The sequence below is a fragment of the Equus caballus genome, chromosome 2 (assembly GCF_041296265.1).
Source record: "Equus caballus isolate H_3958 breed thoroughbred chromosome 2, TB-T2T, whole genome shotgun sequence".
Classification (NCBI taxonomy): domain Eukaryota; kingdom Metazoa; phylum Chordata; class Mammalia; order Perissodactyla; family Equidae; genus Equus; species Equus caballus.
Genome location: NC_091685.1, coordinates 57,491,806 through 57,513,993, shown reverse-complemented (window position 1 = coordinate 57,513,993; position 22,188 = coordinate 57,491,806). Strand labels below are relative to the sequence as shown.

The following is a 22,188-nucleotide window of genomic DNA, read 5'->3' as shown; positions in this document are numbered from 1 at the left end:
GCTATTCTAAGAAAAAAAAGTTTATCAAAGATTCTCTGGAGGAAAGAATGAAGAGAGGAAGAAAATGCATACAGCCCTTGGTGCAGCTGTACGGCGAGGCCGGGCAGGGGTCCTCGCCACAGCCCCAGCTGCAGGAGGAAGGCCCCTGTATTAAGGCCATGGAAACGGGTGGCCCCGGCTGGGCCACGCCAGTCCTCCCAAGGAGCTGAGCCAGCTGCTCTCAAGGACGCCTTCCTGGAGGAGTAAGAAGAGTACAAGGGGAGGGAAGGAACAAGCTGGAGGGAGACAAAGTTCTGGCTCAGAGGACCAGGCTCTCCCACTGCACAGAAGCTGGAGCCTGTCCACCCTTTGTTCACCTGGCTCGGCTTCAAAGAAGTCAATTATTTTCGTGCCTTAGGTCTGTCTCCAAGGTGCCAGACCCAACCTTCCCAGGGGACTGAAGGACCTGTGAGAAAGTCAGCAAGAAATGCTTGCTCTCGGCCCCTCTGTGGACTTCAGAATTTTCCTTACCGCCTGAGAGGCTCCTTAATCAGAATTCCACCTGCCTGTCAGCCCTTCACTTGGTCCAGAAGTTTCTCATCCTAGAAGTAGCACTTCTGTCTTGTAGACACACTGTACTGTTGGATTTACCATTCTGCATTTTTCCTATGCCCCCTTCCCTCGTACAGAGGAGCAAATATTTACTTCTCTTCGGGGACAAAGTAGTGACTTGCCATGATGCTTGGTCCAGAGGCTGGACACTGATGTGGGAAGAACATGCGACAGAGCCCCTAGGGGCCTGAGAGCTGCTAGGCCTCCAAACGTCCACTCCCTTCCCTGACCACCAGATGGCCAAGTAGCCCACCACTCCCACTTCCAGAGTCCTCTGGGCTGAGGAAAGAAACGCGGCAGACTAGATGCTCCAGAGACAAACTTGGCTAAGGCCCACCTGCTTCCGAGGCAGCTAGAACGCCACAGAAGATGGCGAGAGACACGCACTTGTGACCCTCCCTACTTATGCCACTCTGTGCCCCTCAAAGTCTGGGCTATGTGGGAGCACAACAAATTATGAGGCCAGAACTCTCACACGGTGGTCTTAGTCAGCTGCAGGCCGAGGGGTAGCAATCGGGGCAAGGGGAGTCTCAACTGGGTTTTTACAAAGCACCTTACTTAAAACTGAGAAAAGGCTGACTGTACACACCAAAGGATGACCATGGGGGTTGGAGGGGTGGATAAGGAATGTGGGGGAGGGGCGGGGGAAAAGAGGAAGCTCTAGTGATAGAAATGATGGCTCCCCAGAGTCCTGGGCTCCACTGCTGACCGACCTTAGTGAATCATCCTAAGCTTTCCCCTTAACTGTCTCCTCCCTACCTGAAATCCAAAGGAAGTACACAGAGGGGTCTAGTTCTGGTCTATTTCTCTTGGGGACAGACAGCAGGGGGTCTCTGAGGTATTGTGGTCTCAGTACACCCTACAGAGCTGTGAGAAATGACTACCAGACAGCTCCACCCTCTGGGGGTTCTCTCCGATCAACAGCTCATTGCTGCAGAAGACCTTCAAACAGGCTGGCCTTTCCCCAGTCCCCACCCCCACCCCACGCTAAGGCTGTCACCTGTCAGCCTGGTAGCAACGTCTCTCCAGCAGACCCTCCTTGCTTAAGGTGAACTGTTGAGAGGTAATCAAACGCAGGCGGCTCTGGGTGAGGCAAGGGGGCGACACTCCTGAGCCTCCATTAGGAGAGAGGGGTAAATACCCTGAAACTTGCAGACAAGACCAAGCCAGGCCTCATGGTGGAGGCGGCGCTCTTGAGGAACCAAAGCCCCCAGCAGCCGCCTCCAGCAGAGAAACAAGGAAGCGCTGACTTTGGCAACAGAAGGACCACTGCATGGGATGTGAGAAGTCCAACGTGCGGCAGCTCTGAGCCACTCCCTGACCTCACCAGATCTGTTTCCTTAGTTTGGAAAGAGGAAAATAAGCCCAAAGAGTTTTATGAGTAGTAAGGAACACAGAGTATGCTGAAACACTATACAAGAATAAAGATTTCTGAGTTACGACAAAGAATTGAAATGGCATCACAGTCTTCCTTCCCCTGATAATTAATATTTGAGCAAAAAAATAGTAAAAAGCAAACAAAAAAAAATCACCAACAGCAACCCAACAAGGAATCAGGCATAATCTGGCAGAATAACTGTAAAAGCAGAGGCAAGGGAAGAAATGCAGGAGGCACCACACGTGGCTCCTTGCCCAGCCCCGCCGCCACGGTGACGAGAGCAGAGGCAGGAGAATTCTCACTACAGCTCCCCAAACCTGGAGAAGTGAACTGCCACCCATGCTCTTCCTCTTCACTTGAGGAGGAGTGGGAAAGGTCCTGGGAAAGCAAACCGACAGGTGAAACTGGAGCAAGAACAATGGGCTAACCCGGAGGGGAGTCAGGGCTCCAAGGCCACAGGCTGAATTGGGGAAACTGCCCAATTCCAGTGAGCATTCCTCCCCCTCCAATGGGACCGGAAAGCACCTCCAAAGTAAGTGGGCTGAACCATGCCAGGGGCCACTGCCCAAGTCCCAGAAGAGAGGACAGCCCCATCTCCCCACCTCATCCCCACAACGCCTGCTCATTTAGGCGGCAGAAACAGGCTGTAACTACCCATCCCTGGCATGGCCGTCACTGGGGTGGGGGACAAAGCAGCCTCAATGCGGTGGGAAGAAAGTCACCGTCTTATTTCAGAGGCAACAGAACTGCATGCTAGCATGAACATGAGGAAAAGGAACAGCAGGCAAACCGTGCAAAAGATGAAGACGTCAACTGAAAGAAAAGCAGCCTCCAGGGCGCGCAGGTCCTCGCCCGCTGCCCGCTGCCCGCTGCAGAAAGACTCGCTCAGAACAGCGCGCAGTAAAGCCGGGGCTCGGTGCCGAGGTCATAAAACAGGAGACAGAGGGAGTGCAGGCTCACAGAACCAGAACCAAACCACACCACTGAAGAAGTAATGAATTAGAACGTAATTTAAAATAGAAACATTGACAAAAGAAGGTTTGAGATACAGAGGGAGTGCAGACGGAAAGACAAATTAGAGCAAACAGAGAGAAGACAAAGGTACCAACATAGGGATAAGTGGTGTTCCTCAAGCAGAGAACCTGAGAATGGGCTAGAAGATATGTTCAAAGGTAAATAACACAAGACTTCCCTGAAATGAAAGGAAAACAGAAGCTGAAGATTAAAATACCACATTGTATTCCACAAAAGTTTGATGCAGAACGGTCAGCACTGAGGTGTTGCCTGGTTAAGCTGCTGAACAGTCAAAGACTTTTTCAGGCATCCAGAAGAAACCTTTTTTCACCAAAATATTTTATTACAGAAACATAATAAAACTTCTTTTAAGTTGCAGAAAATTCAGACTGCCCTCACCTTCCCCATAGCAACATTCAGTATCAGAGGAAAATGCAACAATATTTACACAATTCTGAGAAAGAAAATATGAATCACGAATGTTATCCCCAGCCAAGATGTCACACAGATTTTGTAGCGACAAGAAGCAGAAATTCTGAATCATGAAAAAAGTTGAGACAACAGCCCCCTTCCTAGGGGGGAAAAAACGACATGACAACGGAATGCAGCTAGTTAACGCAGAAACCATGGCAAGAAGACTGATGGTAAGCAGTAAGACCCTTCAAATAGGAAATAAAAACCAATTACGGGGGTGACGGTTGACAGAATCTAAATGTTATAAAAATGGACAATAATATAATTAACACAATCAAGAGATTCCTGGGAAGAAAGGAGATGAGAAAAAAATGTGAAAATGCTAATGTCCTCATTTTTCATACCAAAGAGTCAGTAAATACTGTCTAAAATGTAAATAAGTAATCATAAATATGATCCGCAAACTTTTTTTTTAACCTTTTGGGGTCTTTTAGGAAACAATCTCTTGTGAAAAACACACTTCTTTAAAGCTTAATAATTCCTTTAATTTTACTACAGTTTCTTCTGTTACATTCAGGTAAATTTTAATGCTTTTTTATAGGAGCATTTGTATCTATTTCTCTAAATCCGTTTATCTGTGAGCATGCCTGGAAAATTACCCAGAATAATGCTTACCTAACATTAGCGATAACTGGAGTGTTCTTTTTGCTTGTTTTTTTAACTTCAACTCATTGATGTGTCCCAGTGGAAGGGGAGGAGGGAGGTAAGGCAATATAAGAAAACATGGGTAATTCTTCTTCTAACTAATCAAGGAGTTACAACTTTCTAAGTCCAGTTGTGTGCCGCATAATGACGTTTCAGTCAACAACAGACCACATGCGACACAGATGACGGTGGTGCCAGGAGATCAGTACCACAGCCCTGGTGTGTAGGCTGTACTGTCTAGGTCTGAGTAAGCCCACTCTGTGATGTTCGCACAGCGATGAGGTCACCTGGCCACATGTTTCTCCGAACGTGTTCCCATCGTTAAGTGACACAAGATTTGTGGCACAAAATCTAGAACCAGTAAAAGCAGTATTTAATACGTTTGACTATGAAAACCGCCAAGTGGTCTACAAATAATCAGTATACTCCCAATATTCATGGTCAAGCTAATAATGATACAGTCATCTGAGCAAGGCCCAACAGACCCCATAGAACACCAGTAGTCTCACAGCTTGGTACTCAAGCAAATACTGTCCTACAGGCTCTCTGGAGTTCAAAGAGTTTTGAGAAAAACTACCCAGCCTATGGCCCTCCCCACCCACCAAATCAACATTGTCCAAGAGGCCACTCTCCTCTTGGATAGCTGAAAGCCCTCCCAAGTCCACTGCAAACATTACAGCTTGAAAGCCAGCCCTCAGCCTTGCCCTAAAGGTCCAGGACTCAATTGGCCCATTCTTGTCTCTTTTGGTTCTCTCCTCCATTCCCTAAAAGGATGTGTTCTCTTCTTCCAGCTCCTACTCCCAGAACCTTAGCCTCAAGCTTCCGCTCAGCCAAAGGCCACCCAGGGTGGGATATTTCCACACACAGTGCAGGAGGGCTGCTGGGGGGAGGGGGAGGGGCTATACCTAGAGGTAGTGGCCCACATACTGTCCCCATGAAACCTCCCCTTGCTGCGACGGGCAGGATGGCAAAACTGGAAAAAAAAAAAAAAAGGTAGTAGTGACCCAGAAGCAGGGAACAAAATTAGAACCAGCAAGCTGCTGCTCATCGACCAATATTTACTGAGCCCCCACTGCGTGTGTCAGTGCCTGTGGGAGGCAGGCTGGAGAAGCTGACTGGTGTCAGGGCCCTGGGCAGCCAGCACAGCTGGCCACTGCAGATGGCTGATTTAGCCACATGCTGAGCCCTGAGGGGAATGACAGCCAGGCGGGGAGGGGTGATCAGCAGGGGAGAGGGGGAGGGAGGGAGTGCATTTGCCAAGCTCCACCTTTCCAGCCAGAGCCTGAGCTTGGCAAAGCAAAGCAGTCTTCCAAAACTGACTGACTGAGTCAAGCAGCCCACTGAGCGGGAACCAGCCAGGGCTTCCCCACCCAGAACCCCCCGGGACAAGAGTCACCTCTATTCTCATCATTCATCCATCAACATTTCCCAGACACGCAATTGCAAAATTCTGACCTATTGTCCCTCTAAGTCCACTCCTGTTTGTCAGACCACAGGGTCCGCCTGGCATGAGGCTTAGGAAACACGGTACTTACATCCACCACTTACGTCACGCAGTTGAAGCAAAACTCCCGGACTTGTTATTCAGAGTCAAATAAATAAGTAAAATGTATGATCTAGTGGCTATACCATCAGACGGCATGACAAGTTGGGCAAACGTGCATTCAAATGTGGGTCCTGCCACTAACTTACCACGTGCCTCCCCGCACAATTAAGCTATGAAACGTCCAACCGCCCAGGTGCATCTGATAAATGAGAGATAGCTTAAAGGTCATAGCACAGTGTGCACTGTAGGTCTGTTCCTTCTGCTCCCTGTCCTCCAAGCCCTCAGGCCAATCCTCTCACACAGACCCGAATCCTGCCTATTCTCAGAGCACTGGATTACCTCTTCTTCCAGGAAGCCTTCTTGGACCACTCTTCTCCAACTACTTTAAACTCCTAATTGCCTGGTCTCCCAGGGAGTCTTTCCAACAGATTTTTGTTCTTTGAAGGCAAGGAGGGCCCTCCCCGCACCACCTGCTGCAAGGTGCAAGGCCAACCTCCCTCCTCAGCGAGGTCTGTCTGCACGGCCCCAACAGCTGCAGGAGGAACAGGGAGCTCCGTGCCTCCTTTCACAGGCATTCTACCCCACAAAGGCCCTCAGACATGATCTCAAGTCAGTGTCACAATTACTTATCACTCGCCTTCTCTCGACTGAACAATCCCAGTTCCTTTGATCTCGTTTATCTTCATTGATGGAGAAGCTGACTACACCTACTGGACTTTTACAAACTCAGTCCAAGTCCAACACTCAGCAAACATTCCCTGCCTACCGCCTTCACACGGGGAATAACGCTAGGTACTGGGGACGCCACGTTCCTGCCTGACCGAGCTGGGAAAGCAGGTGATTCAACAAGGAACCACAAGAACAATGATGACAAGGGTTATGTACTGACCAGGGTTCAGTTAGGCAATTTAAGCAGAAAGGGATTTTGTACAACATACTAAATGGCTTAGAGAATCATAGGAAGAGCTGAAGAAAGAGACTCTAGAATGAGCTTTCAGGAGCTACTCCCAAAATCACAGTGCAGAGCCAGACCGCCACGGAGCTGCTGTCCCTGCCACCATCAGGTAGCTGTGGCATAAAGCAGTTGCCTGCTCCAGAATGTTGCTGCCCCTGCCATGAGCCACAGCAGCAAAATGGATGTCCCGGGGTCCATCCTCAGGAAGAGTGGATCAGGTGCAGCTAACTAGCAGAATCCAAGTCACACTGGGAATGTCAGTGAAAGGATGTCTGAAAAGTATAGTTTGTGTGTGTGTATGTGTGTGTGAGGAAGATGGTCACCGAGCTAACACCTGTGCCCGTCTTCCTCTATTTTATATGTATGTGGGACGCTGCCACAGCATAGTTTGACAAGCGGTGTATAGGTCCACACCTGGGATCCGAACATGCGAACCCTGGCCCACCAAAGCAGAGCGCATGAACTGTTAACTTTACGCCACTGGACTGGCCCCTGAAAAGCATAGTTTTTGATTTTCGACTTCTAGTAGGTTGGACCATACTTTATTATCCAAAGTAGTGCACTTGACAGTGAAAGGAGGTACTATTACTAAACACACGAGGACAACAGGAGTAAGCCACAGTTATTTAGCGTGGATGCCTGGTGCACAAGCCAATCCACACCACCCACGACAGGCAGGCACGAGGTGGAGGACACGAAGCTATGGAGAACAGAGCAGGGCAGTGAAATCTAGTTTCATGGGTCAGGGAGGCCTCCAAAACGAAACATGATTTTAGCTGAGACCTGAAGGGCGTGTAAAAGCAGGCCAGAATGTCCCAGGAAGATGCAACTGCATTTGGAAAGACTCGGAGAAGATGGCGCATCCAAGAACTGAAGAGTCCAGCGTGGCCAGGGCACACATAAGAGGACGTGCTGAGGGCCAGGGCGGGAACAGGGCTGAAGGCTAACTTAAGGAGGCTGGACTTCATCTGGAGGGCAGTGGGGATCATTTCCCAAGGAAATGTGATCAGATTTGTTTTCAGCATACCAGCCTGGCTGCAGTGTGTAGAATGGACTCAAGGTGGACTAGAACAGAAACCAGGAGACCAGGGAGGAGGCTCTCTGGTGTCCAGAGAGGAGAACACAGCACTGTTTGGTCTAAAGAGCAAGGCTTCTTTCTCCCAGCTTGACCCCAGCCTGAGCTGCCTCCCCTGCCCCGTGGGACTGCTGGGCTCACAGTTTTCCATGAAAGAACTGAATAGGCTCCTGTTTAGCAGCTACAAGGAGACAAACAAGCCACATCACCGTCCTCCTAACCAAAGTATCAAAATGAGTTCAAAAAGATCAACCCTACCCTCATCACTGCCTAAATCAGGCTGGGACAAGTCTGTTCAACTCTTGCTGTAGCAGGAGGGCCATTTATAAATGCCAACTAAAACTCCCTGGCAGCAACACTCTGGTCAGAATTTGTCACCAAGGGCCTCTCACAGGAAGTCTCTTATGCTCCCTTCTTCCCAAAATGGGTAAGAAGAGTCCTCTGAGCCCCAGGCTCACCACTCTGGGAGGTGAGGTGGGCCCTTCCCGGACAGTGGGCCTTTATAAGACACTGAGCTACAGTGGGCAGAGGCACGCTTGGTTTTCGTGGGGCAGTGACCTCTGCTAGAAGCCAGGCCCCAGGCCAGCTCCACTGCTCTGTCTGCAGCAAAGACTCTATTTGCCCTGTGGCCAGCCCACCCATTTCTCCCCTCAGTGACCTCCTGCACCACCATCTCCCCCTTTACAACCCTCCCCTCCTTAAGCCAGCTCAAGCCCACCATTCCTCCTCAAAGACTCTGACTACGCCAATCTCTACAGCTGAGATGCTGAATTTTATGTGACAATTTCTCTAGGAAAGTAGTTCTCAAAGTGTGGTCCCCGGATGGACCAGCAGCACCACCAACACCTGGGGACTTGCTGGAAGCGCAAATTCTCAGCCCCACCCCCACCTACTGAATCAGAAACTCTGGGTGGGGCCCAGCAAACCGTTTCAGAAGCCCTCCTGGTGATCACAATGCCCACTCAAATCTGAGGACCACTAGTTGAGGAAGACCCAGAGCTTGTTAGATTTTCAGATTTCTTCACCCAAGAGGGCAAGAAGAGCTGGTGTCCAGTGGCGGCCTGTCCCCGCCCAGCACGTAACCTTCCTGAAATTACTGCTCATGAACACATGACAAGGGAGGGCCCCCAGTAGAAAGCACAGGCTGCAACTTGGGCCTCAGATTTCTCAAGGACCGTAAATAATAATCAGCAGAGTAAGAAATGAGTAATAAATTGGAAAATGAGCAAGAAATTGGGGAAAAGGGAAAAAAAACCCACATTTCCAAACTAGAGTGAGAAAGGTGGCAAAAAGGGAAGGAGATTGAGTAACCACGTTCCTGAATCATAATTCCTCTACTTCCCCTCCCACCATCTCAGTCTCCCATGTGGCTCATTCTCTGGTCCAAGGTCAACAGCAATTACCATCTGACTAGTGAGGCCAGAGGCCTTCCCATACCCTCTGCTTGCCCACTGTGGGCCTCGCCCAGTGACCAGAGTGCCTCTCTTCACTGCAGCCCACTACTGCTGCTGGTCACTCGCACCCACTCCGCCCCATCCCCTCTAATCTTCTCCGCACACTTTGATCACAGTAGTCTCCTGCTAAAACACACACTTCCATCACTGCCTACCATCCAGCAGCAAAGTTCAGTCCCTCTGCCTGGTAGTCGAGGGTCCCTCAACTAGGCTCCATCACACCTTTCACCCTCCCCTGCTGTTACTCTCTTGCTTGGACCCTGGGCTCCACGCAGAATGCCCCACCCGGGCACCTCCTGTCTCCACACCCAGCCATGGGGCTAGGAAGTCCGATTAACCTCTGAAAGAAAGCTGAAGGTAGTCTGCATGTGTTCCAAACACTCGTTCCACAGGGTGCGAGGGGCCTGGATGCTACAAAAAATTAAAAAAAGATGAACTGCAGGCAAAAGCTCCATCTCTGATCCACCCCAAATACTCCCACCCAAGTCCCATCCCACCTAGGAAGCATTCTCACCTCCCTCGGCATCCTACCACTCTTTGTCTCAATGGTATACGTCTTAGAACGAGAGTTCCAATACTTCCAGGTAACTTTCTTGTTTACTTCAAACAATCCTAGGAGACTGGTAGGATAGAAATAAGTACTGGCTGCATGAATATGTAAATGCAAAAGCATACGTAAACAGCCATACCCTCGCCCTCTTGAGAGACTACCGAAGATGCAACATTTAAGGTCATGGAGTCAAGGGCAGGAGCGGACAAGCGTCTTGTCAAAGGTGCGAAGGAGAGCAGGAAGACCCCAGCCCTTTGCCTTCCTGACTCTTCCGTCTCGTCCGGGCCAGAGCTCCAGAGGGAGGCTGTCAAGAACACACAGCTGGATTCCAGAGCAAAGGCAACCTGGTTTCTGACTCCTATCACACTCAGATACAGATCAGGGCCACAAAAGACCCACATGGGCAAAAAAGCTCCTTCCTCAGCTTAAAATGCCCCTCAAGGCTGTGGGTATAGCAGCACCTGCAGGACAAAATGGTACAAGAGAAGTGACTTCCATAACAACACAACTACTTATGCAGGTATTTCCACTCCCCTGCGGCCTACACACTGCCTGCCTATTAAAAAGGGATCAACATTCTAACCAGTCTTAAAGGCTTACCCTCTCCAGCGGACCCCAACCCCAAGGGGCAATCAGATTGCCACCTGAAAGGGTCTCTGTGATTTTAGCTTGCAACTCAGACATGCTCATTTTGGGTGACTTTCGACCTCAAACATAGAAAAACAAAAAGATGGATATAAGAATTTTTAGGGCAGAACTATTCACAGTAACAAAAACCTTGGAGGCAACCCAGAAGCCCATCAGCAGATGAGTGGACGAATAAACTGACACAGCTCACAACAGCGAACAGCACACAACCAAGTGCATGAGCTACAGCCGCAGCAACACTGAGTGCGCATCACGAGTTTTTATGCCGACTGCCTTTTGAAGCTACTCGTTGTTCAAGCTCTCTCCCACCAGAAGATTGGGAGGAGCGTCTGAATCTGAACACACCACACTGGAAATCCCCTGCGGACACGAGCTGCTGCCAGTGTTCCTTCTAAAGGAGATGGAGCACAGGGAATTCAAGTGGAGGAAATGCTGAAATGCTACTCGAAACAAAATACTGAAATAATCGAATTTCTTAACCAGCCTTCCAGCTTCCACTGGGCACCTACCTCCCCACTATCAGATTCCTTTCTCTCTTTTTTTATATACATATAAAGTGCCCAAATCTTAAGTGTACAACTCAATGAAAACGTCACCCTTTTAAATTACAAATCTAATCATAGCACTTTCTTTGCTTTAAACTCTCCCATGGCTTCCCAGTACAAGTGGAATAAAATCTAAACTCCTTTTCCTGGTCTATAAGTACTGTCATCTGGCTCTTGCTGACCCTGCTGACGTTATTATTGAGCCCTCTCATTCACTAGGATCCATCCACCCCAGTGTTCTTTCTGTCCTTTAACACATCAAGGCCATTCTGACCTCAGGGCTTTTGCAATTGCTGTTCCCTCTACCTAGAATGCTCTTCCCTAGATGGTCTTATGGGGTCTCAGTTCGAATGTAACCTACTCAAAGTGGAGGACCACCTGGTTAAAAACAAACAAAAAAAGTACCCACACCGTTATTCACAATCTCAACACCCTATTTTCTTCTTAGTATAAACCACTATCTAAAATAGTCTTCTTTCTTTTGTTTTGTCTACATATTTATTATCTCTTCTCCCACTAGACTGCATACTCCACGATGGTGGAGACTCTGGGCCTGAGTTTGCCCCAGAGCCTGCAGGAGCGAGTGCCTGGCATGGAGTCAGCCCCAGAGACCATGTGCTGAACGCGTGTGTGAACTTCCCACTGTGCATTTCACAGGGCCACCCAGTCTGGAATTTCACTGTCCTTTGGTCTTTAACCCCAGCTGAACTAAGAGCAACTTGAGGGGGTGGGATCTCTTCTCTTGCAGCTTCAAGAGAGCTGAAGGTCCCCAGAGAGCCAGAGAAGTTTGTCAGGAATTGGAATATAAAACATAATGGAGAAAAATTAAAGGAAAACATAAGGTGGGGCGGGGGATCCAAAAGGAAGGTGGTGGGAGAGCGGGAGGCCCAGGCAGACAGCCTCCCTTTCCTACAGTCCCAAAAACGAACGCGCCGAGGATGGGCAATCACCGGATAATCCTGCCAAAAATAACATGTCAGTTCTTCCCTGTGGCAGGGAAGAAAAGGAAAGGAAACCCCACAAGTACGGGCTGTTTCTAGAATTTCTCAGCTGTTCACGGAAACGCTGAATCTCGGTCCCGTGGCACACCACCTCTCTTGCAGCGCCAACTGCACACATCCTGAAATGCGGGGGGAGGGGCTCGCGAGTGGCTGCCAAGAGGGAGTGGCATGAGGAAAGCCAAGGTCACAGGCACAATCTGGCCAGCAGAGCTGTGCACACACCACGGTTTACCCATGTTCAAGGTCTCTGTCTTGGGAGGTACCTCCACAGTTCCTGCTGGGCGTCAGGGGGCAAGCGAGGCGGGAGGAGCAGGAACCCAGACAGAATCTCTGTTCCTAGGGCTGGTCAGGCTGCCCCAAAGGCCCCTTTGGCTAGGGGCCTGAGTCTGGGGGAGTGGGTGACTTTGTACTTTTTGCACCTTTCTGGGAAAGATGATGAGGACAGTCATGGTTTACTGTCCCTGGAAACTACCCAGGGACTGGGCATCTGGAAAGTGGCCTGGCCTTTCAGATGGAAAGCTCCAGCATGGGGGAAAAGGTCGGCATTAAAATACGTACACCCCAATCAATGTCACCCAAGCCTGGGACAGCAGAGCCCAGGCCACGCATCAGAGGGCAGGGGGAGAGAAGGAGAGGCAGGAAGGGACTCCATCCAGGGCCTTACACCTCTGGCTCACCTCCTGGTCGGAGAAGCAGGGCCAGCTTCCCTCAGGCCAACATGGCTCCACCTCACCCTGATTCTGTGCTCTAAGGAAACAGTGTCCCTGGAGGCTGGCCGGGAGCCCTCTGGCTTCCAGGAAAGGATGAGGTACTGACAGTTCAGCCCGCCCTTGACTTACAGGGCTCTCTTGACTAGCAGGACGCCCCCCCTTCTCCCACACACACCAACATTTCAGGCTTCCAGTAAAGGTAATGAGAAAAGCACCAAGGGTGCAGGTCTGCTCTCCTCCCCCGCCCTTTCGGAGAACAGCCCAGCACCCTGGGGTGGTGGGGCGACGGGCGGGGGAGGCATAGAGAAGGAGTGCAGAAGGCCTTCAGGTGAGCGGGCTGCCCCTCCCTCAGCCTCACCTGGCTGCAGGGTGCAGGGAAAGACCTTGGAGTAGAGGAGATCTTGCTATAGAAGAAAAGGAATCAGTGACAGCCAGGAACAAGTTGGCTGGGGGCCAGTCCCTGCCCCCAGGGCAGCAGTCAACAAATATCTGAGAACTTACTACACGATTTGCTAAACCACCCGTCTGAAAATTTAACTAAATTTAATACTCCTACTATCCATGGAAAAGGATGCCTGTTGCATAAGATTTTCACCAACGGTGAGTATTAAAATAGTATTCCCTCCTTGCCAAACAGGTTAAAAATCATTCTTTAATTCTTTTAATTTGCACTGCTTTGATTACCAGTGTCGCTAAACACATTTTCGCATTTACTAACGTTTATATTTCTTCTTTCACAAATTGCCTGTTACTTTCCTTTACCTATTTTCGCTGATATACATTCATCTTTTTTCTTATTGGTGTATCTAAGAGTTCACTATATGGTAAACATATTTACCTTTTGTCATATGTTACAAATATCTTACTAATAAATCATTTGCCTTTTAATTTTGTTAATTGGTATTATTGACAAAATTTTTAAATAGAGTTAAAGTCAATATATCACACTTTTCCCTACTAGGTTTCTGGTTTTAGCAGCATGCTTGGAAAATCCTTTCTGATTCTCAAATTATAGAAATATACATCTATACTTTCTTGCATTTAGGAAATTTACATCTCTAATTCATCTAGAATTTAATTTGGCACAGTGTGAGAAAGAGAATCTAACCTTTTTTCAATAGTCAGCCAATTATCTCAATATTGTTTAATTAAGAGTCTATTTTCCTTGTAAACCTTAACTCTAGAGCCTATAATAGGTAAGAAACAGAGGTAAGTCAAATATACCCTTTGCACTGAGAGGCCACAGGTGGCTGTCTCAGCACAGATGTGGGTGCCGACTCTTTCTACTCTTCCTTCCTGCTCAGAGGCACAGGCTGGCAAGTGACAATCTCGAGAACAAAGTCTTATGTGTGAAGGGTGGCAGAGCAGAAAGATACACTGAAGAGTGCCTGGGTTCCCACAAGCATCACGGAGCAGGACCACGGGGTGAGCTGGATGCTTTACATGCTAGCTGCCAAATCGGCATGGGCTGGGCGTCTAAACTCTCCCATAACTCATCCACAATCATTTCTTGCTCAATTTTAAAGATTTTATTTTTCCTTTTTCTCCCCAAAGCCCCCCAGTACATAGTTGTATATTTTCAGTTGTGGGTCCTTCTAGTTGTGACATGTGGGACACCACCTCAGCATGGCCTGGTAAGCGGTGCCATGTCCGCTCCCAGCAAAACCCTGGGCCCCCGGAGCAGAGCGCGCAAACTTAACCACTCGGCCACGGGCCGGCCCCTTTTCCTCAATTTTAGAATACTGAGAATTGCCAGGATTTATTGCTGCCTCCTAGGCACTGTGCTGAGCAATCTGTTTTCATCATCTCATTTAATCTTCTCAACAACCTTAATTAAATACATTCTACACTTCTTCCCTAATTATAAGTATCAATGATAACTTTTCAGAGTAGAAAAAGACACTGCATTAAATGTACACATCAGTGAGACACCTCCCTATTTCAGAAACATTAAAACAAACAAAAAAAGCAACTTGAAGTTGAGGAAGTACGGTATCACCCCCATTTTACAGATGAGGACACTGAGGCTAAGACTTGCTCAAAATCACACAACTAGAAAGAATGAATATCATTGTTGGCTAAATTCCTACGCATATTAATGTCTATTTTTGGGCGCTTCTCTTTTGTTCCCTTTAGCTATCCTGTGTCAACGGCACATTTTATTTTTTCTTTATTATTAATTTTTCTGGTAAAGCACGTCCGACTTCACTACTTTCTTTTTAAAATTGTTTTTGGCTATTCTTTAAACAAAGCAGACAAAAATCCCTACATTCTTGGGCTGTAGCCTACATTCTTGCAGTGCTCATAACAGTGAAAAGCTGCAAGCAATCTAAATGGACAACAGAAGGGGATCACTAAAGCAAGGTAATCCACATAACAAAACATCTATCGTTCCAGCCCAGAGATGAAGAGGCCAGGCTCCGAGTGAGACAGACCTCAGTGAGCATCCTGCACCTGCAGTTACCAGCTTCAAGGCTTGGGTGAAGTCACAACTTCAAGGAGACTTATTTTCCTTATATAGAAAAACAAAGCTAACAGTCCCTCCCTTACGGCAGTAAAGAAAAGTAAATGAGATACTGAATATAAATACAGTGCCTGACACACAATAAACGCTCAATAAATGTCAGTTACTTGGGGGAAGAATAACGTGGAAAGATGTTCATAATATGTTAAGTGAAGGTAAAAAAAAAAAAAAAAAGGAGCCTACAAAACTAAGCAAAGCATCCCCCTTTCCTTAAAATATATACATTCACAGAAAAAGACTAAAAATAGACAGCAAACTGTTATCTCCAGGTTGTAGGTTTAGTGGTAACTTCTGTTCTCTTCTTTTTAACAATCCATCTGTATTTTCTACAATGAACATGTACTACTTCAAGAAGAAAGTTCATTTTAGAGTCCAATTAGGAAACGGGAAAGGCTTAATGATGACCAAGTGGGAAGGCTTCTCTCTCTCCTCTTAAATCTCCACATAGAGTCCAGAGGTGGATTCCAGTCCTAAACTGCCCTGGGCTGGACTCCCTCTGTGCATGGTTCTGTAAGGTGGCCGCCCCAGTGAGCAGGGCCTCACCTTAGTTCTCTTGAATCAAGCTTTCTGGGTGAGATCCAGGCATCTGGACATCTAGTTCTGATAGGTCAACCTCACTCTCATCTGGGGCACTGGTCCAACATTTCATAACTGCTCGACTAGACATGGACTAGCTATGACATTCTGTGATTTATCTAAATTCTTTGAAGTCAGTTCCCCTCTCTGCCAAATGGGTACCACCATCTCTGCCCTGCCCATCCTACAGGGAAATTAACACTCAGTTAGGCTCCTTGAACAGAGGCAAGTTACTGGCATTACAATGTCTGAATCGCAGGGCTACAGGGCCTCTGAGGCCAGCTTTATAATTTATACCCACTTGGTTCTCAGATCTGTGGCAACATGAGGGAGCAGGAGCCTGAGGCTGGGCCCCGGCCTCAAGAGCAGCAAAGCTTGCTTTCTGTCTTAGGTCTAAAAAGAACTCTCCCTTGGGGGGCCAGCCCCATGGCTGAGTGGTTAAGTTCGCACACTCTACTTCCGTGGCCCACGGTTTCACTGGTTTGGATCCTGGGTGCGGACATGGCACCGCTCATCAGGCCACGCTGAGGCAGCGTCCCACATGCCACAACTAGAAGGACCCATAACTAAAAAAAATATATAACTACATACCGGGGGGCTTTGGGGAGAAAAAGGAAAAATAAAATCTTAAAAAAAGGAAACCTCCCTTTTCTTTGCAGCTCTGTGAACCAGAGTTTGCAAAGGACATTTCCCTCCTCCTGAGTGTACTGGGGGCTGCATAATAGCCCCCAAAATCCATGTCTACCCGAAAACCTCAGAATGTGACCTTATTTAGAAATAGGGTCTCTGCAGATATAATTATTTAAGGATCTTGAGATAAAATCATCCTGGACTTGGGGGGGGCGGCTCAATTCAATGAGTAGTATCTTTACAAGATAAAGGAGAGGGAGATGTGGACAGAGACACACGGAGAAGGCCATGTGAAGATGCAGGAAGAGATCTGAGTGATGCTGCCACAGCGCAACCAACACCTGGAGCCCCAAGCAGCTGAAGAGGCAAGGCGGGAGCCTCCTCTAGAGCCTTCGCAGGGCATGAGGTCCTGCCGACACCTGGATTTCAAACTCCTGGCCTCCAGAGCTGAGGGAATAAATGCCCGTTGTTTTCAGCCACCAAGTTTGTGGTAATTTGTTACGGCAGCCACAGGAAACAAACACTTAAGGCTGGAATCAAGGCCTGCTCACATATCTAAGGCTATGTTGCTATGGTTGGCAGAATTCTAGCATGACCCCAAAGACCCTTGCCCTCGAGTGGGCAGGACCTGTAAATATAATATATCACTCCTGTTATTATGTTACATTACCTGGCAAAAGGGAGTTTACTGGGTTTAGTTGACCTTTAGATAGAGAAATTATCCTGCATGGGCCAGAACTAATCAGGCGAGCCTTTAAAAGGGCTAGGCTCCTCCTGGCAAAAGGGATTTGAAGCATGGGAAGGATCCAACATGGGAGGGAGGGTAACTTTCCCAGCGTGGAAGTCCAGCAGACACCCATGTAACCAAGTGGTCCAGGAAACATCATCAGTAATAAGACAACAATATCATGAATGCCTTGATATGATGCTCTGAAAAGGATGAAACATCATTTTTGTGATATTCTTGCCAAAAATGTATGACCTCATTTTAAGAAAGACAGAGGAACTGATACACACTAGAGGAAACTAAAGAGAAGTAACAACTAAATGCAGTGTGGGATCAAGCTCGGATCCTGGGACAGGAAAAGGACATAGGTGAAAATTTTGGTGAAATTTAAATAAGACCTGTAGTTAAGCTAATATCGCGCCAATGCTGATTTCCTGTTCTTCACAATTTTACCATAGGGTGAGGGATATAAAAGAACTCTTGTATATTTTTTGCAACTTTTCTTTAAGTCTAAAATTAGTTCAAAATAAAAACTTTAAATAAATAAGCAGCTGAGTAAATTAACAGAGGGTGCCTCAAGCCGCAGGATTACAGACTTTTCCTCCCATGCTTCTTTATACTCCTCTTTACAATAAGTAAGCATTACTTTTGATAATCAACGTGGGAAGCTGGAGTAAGTGGACTGGTGCAAAGGATGGAGATTTGGGGGCCATGAGTTGTTGCAGATAAGGGCTGGCTGGACCCCAAGACACAGGGCCGCTGCAATAGCAGCCTTTGACATGGAAACAGGCAAGAGTTCTCAGAGAAGATCGGCACCTTAGACCCCAGAACCCTTCAGAATTGCTGGTGCCAACCTAAATTTCTATTCAGGTCCCTTTTCTTCCCTCTATCAGCCACTCTGGCCTACGTTGACCACCTGCCCCAGGAATAGACACCTTTGTGCCATTATTCACACAACTCTCCTTGCCAGGACCCCTCTCCCTTCTCCTTTCTTCCTAGCTTTCAAAACTTGGCTCAATTCCAACTCTAGGAAGCCCTCCCAGACCATTCCTGCCCCCAATCACCTCACCTTCCTCCAGCCTCCTTGTGTCTCTTGTCTGTTCCACTCAATGGAGCTTAACAAACATCACAAGATAGCATACAACTTTCCACGTGTACTCAGATCATCTCCACACACATTCTACAAGCAGCTTTGGAACAGAGACGGTGTTGTGTCTGTCTGCAGGGAGTGGAAGCTCTCCTAGCTGAGCTCCACTGGCCTGGCCAATCCCCTCCACTCCCTCCGCGCGGCCCTGCAGCAAACAGGCCCCTCCACGGCCGCCAGTCAAGGATGCATTTGCCAAGCGTCTGTTGTGCCTATTCCCAAATCTCTTCATGCCAGTTCTGTTTCTATGATTATAACTTTATTAAATAGTAACTGAAATATAAATGCAGAAAGAAAAAGTTTTGATTTCTAAAAAATTAAACTAAGTGATCTAGAGCAGCAATTCTGAAACTGTGGTCCAAGATGACTCCTGGCGCCGCTGAGATCACTTCAGGAGGTCTGTAAAGTAAAAACTATTTTTATTATAATATTAAGAAGTGAAAAGCTTTTTCTCTCTCATTTTTGAGTTTTCTTGAAATGTCTAAGGTAGAAGTTTAGGATATAAACATGTGTTTTCAGAAATGACATGAGTTTGTTCTCAGGACTTCAACTGAGTATCTACTAGCAACCTTATATCCATTATAATCTGTTACCTCATTATCATCTAATAAATCATTTTGATATCCTGAATGTCTGAAAAAATATAAAAACTATGCCATTCTTTCCTTTTTTCATTTTCAAAGTTACTTTTCATAGAAATATTTTTATGTTAACATGTAATGACCTTACTTTTATTATTTTAAATGAATGAATAAATAACTTTTTAAATGTTTTAATTCCTAAGATGGTAAATATCAATAGATACAGCCACATAAACAAAAGACAATATTAAGAATCCTAGGATCAAAAAGTGTGGGAATTGCTCATCTAGAAAGATGTGTTACAAACAGGAAAAAAAAAGATTAAATTAGGCGTGTGCAATAAAAAAGGAGGATTCTGCACATGGATCAGTTTGCAGATATCTTTTAAATTCCTGCCTTATTATTTTTTTGAATGAAAACTAATTAACAGATGGATGTATCCTTTACCTAGCAATCCCACTGCTGAGAATTTCTTCTATGGTCATACTAGCACATGTAGGAAATGCCATTTGTACAAAGTTATTCACTGCAGCATTGTACATAATGACAAAATACTGGAAACAACCCAAATTGGGGAAGAGAGGGAGGCAACATATGTTGGTTAAACAATTATTGTACTTCCATATTCTGGAACGATATGCAGCTACAATAAAAGAATGATAACAATAATCCATATGCGGATATGGAGAAAGCTAGGACAGTTGCTAGGTGAAACAAACAAGGTGCTAAACAATGTGTCTAAATGCTAACTTGTAGCATTTGTAAAAAGGGGGACAGGAGTCAGATGTGTCACTGTATACATGGTTTGTGTATTTGTGTGTGTATGTTGCTTTTTTACCTGATTTTTTATCCTTTTGATTTTTGAACTATGTGAATATATAGCCTAGTGAAAAAAATTTAATAAAGGAAACAAGAAATCACAGGTGATACACGTAGGTGTGATTTTTACACACAAACATTTTGCAAGTCTAATTAGGGGACCTAGAGACTCAAAGAAAAGGCCTCAGCCTTAAATCAAAAGTTTGCCATATAACAATACACACTTTTTTAAGGTAAAATGAATTGCTTAAAATACAATTTTTTTTTATCCTCAACTTTCAGCTGCTGTTTTTTATTAACCACTGAGTGCACTAAGAGCCTCTAGGTTTCAGGACAGTCACCTTCTCATTCCACTGAGCCCTGGACTCTCCTGGGCCCGACGCTGGAGGACGGAGGTAGGGAGGCCTGGGAACCAGTTGGATGTCAAGTTTTCAAGGCAGGGAGTTTGGTCTCCTGTGGCTGGGCATGCCAGCCCTCCCTCCGGCCTTTGTGAGGGTCCCAGAGGGCCCACAAAGGGCTCTGCCTCCGAATCTCAGCCGGACCCAACCTCTGGGAGAATAAATGGCCACAGTAAGGGGAGAGAGAAGGCAGCTGGGTCTCAGACACCTTGTGGTAAGGCTGCCCTGCTTGACCCCTGGGAAGGCACGAGGCCCTGGCTGGCAGCAGACTCTGGACTCCTTATCTACCAGCATTCTGCCAGCCGCCAGTCCCGAGGACGGAGAAGTCCCACTGCAGACATCCACTGGGTCCATTCTGGGGCCCCAGCAGCATGACCCTTCCTCTCATCCCCTCCCTACCCTCTCACGTCTCCAGGGAGTCTGGAGAGAGAAAGAGGAGTCAGGGACATTGGCTCCTTCCTCTTCACATTTTCAAGGAAAAGACTAGGATTATCAGCAATTTCATCATCACCTTTAGAATAAAAATCGAACCTTTCTTCGGTCTTCTCCATCAAGCCTCTTGGCCACTAGCAAGCAGCGTGACTTGGGAACACCGATTAACCTGTTTAGATCCAGTTTCCCTTGTAAAACAAAGGGGTTAGAATAGAAGATTCTCACAGTCCTTCCAGTTCAACATCCTCCGGTCTGCGGCTCTCCAAGATGCCTAAGCGGTACTGTCTTAGGCATCGAGTGTGAACAGGCTGAATTATTCTGGCAGAGTGGGGAGAAGGAGGACCTATTTTCCAGACATATCCAATCTATTTACAGCACTCCCACTTAGACCCCAAGAGCTTGTACATATTGGACATGGACTGACGTTCCTCTTGGAATAGAGTGGGGTGAGAGCAGGTAGGGAAACAGAAAAAAGGTGGGAAGGGTTGGAAAACAGACCCAACCCAACGACTGATAAATACTGCGCACACACACAGAGCAGCAAACACACGCATTGGCCAGAACTTCCCACCTGTTATCAGCCCAGCAAAGGAGTATTTCCATTACCTGAAGAAATCAGTGTAGCTCACAAAACTAAAGGTGGAAAAAAATCTTTTTCCTTTGCCCAGTGAATCTGTGGAACAATCCTCGGCAGGCTATAGAAAAGAGGCCTACCAAGAAAGGCAGGGAAACTGCATCCCTGTCCCTGCAGAGGAGGTGAATCAACCCTAAGTCTGGCCTCATACCGTTCCTACAACCCAACCTCTCTACCAGCTGCTGGGAGCCCTAAATAATCCACTCCATCCCGTCACTACCATCCCGCTCCAGCATGACAACGACGGTCTAGGCAGCGACAGCATGCCGCACAGCAGAGAGAACAGGCGCACAGAGGTTAGGAAACCTGTCCCTGCTGGAGAGTGACGGGGCCAGGATCCGAACAACAGATTCATCGGGCTCAAAAGCCTGGACGACTTCTGCCACCTTACCCCATCTCTAGCGGAGTGCTGTCTTCTCTGAACAGAACTCAGCACAACAGTGTGACCTCTCTTGCGGTGCTACCTTATTCTTCACGTAAGGATGTTCTTTCTCCCCAACAAGAGTCTGCAGAAGCCAGGCCCCACCCCCTCTTTGCACTCTCCACTGGTCAGTGCAGACCCAAGCACAGACCAGACACTATAATTACATACTGAAGGGACAAATGACTACTGAGAGCTATGGAGCTCTGGTACCCCCAGAAGCCCACAGTTCTTACTCTTCTCCTTGCCTAAATGACAAGGCCAATCATTCTCTGGTGCCCTCAAGTCATACCTGCAAACCAAGGGCAAGAAGAGTACCACTAGTCCATCCCCTGGCTGCCACACGATTTATGAAAAACTCGCCTCTGAGCTTCTGCACAAGAAACAGAATATGTGATTTTTAATTCTGGCTGCTAAAAGCTATGATTCTGGACATTCTTCCTCTTCCTTCATCAAGTTCCTCTCCGTTTTTATGGCTTTTGTTTTAAGAGGTGAGGATTAATCCCACACACTGTGGATGAGAGACCAGAGATCGAGTCTGACCTTAGCACTAACCCCCCTTCCCAAGGTCCTAGGGCAAGTCAGGAGCAGAGCGGGACAGAAGCCAGGGTAGACAGGCAAGTCCCCACTACATGCTGCTACCACCACCACTCCCAACAGCTGACCCAAGTGGCCTGGGGTTCCCAGGGAAGAGTGACTAAAGGCAAATCCAAGCC

At 47.4% G+C, this 22,188-nt stretch overlaps 1 protein-coding gene across 2 annotated transcripts in view; it reads right to left on the bottom strand.

Moving 5' to 3' along the window:
• SLC39A14 (solute carrier family 39 member 14) overlaps positions 1 to 22,188 on the bottom strand; it is a 41,343-nt gene that overhangs the window by 18,025 nt on the left and 1,130 nt on the right. The window lies entirely within an intron of this gene.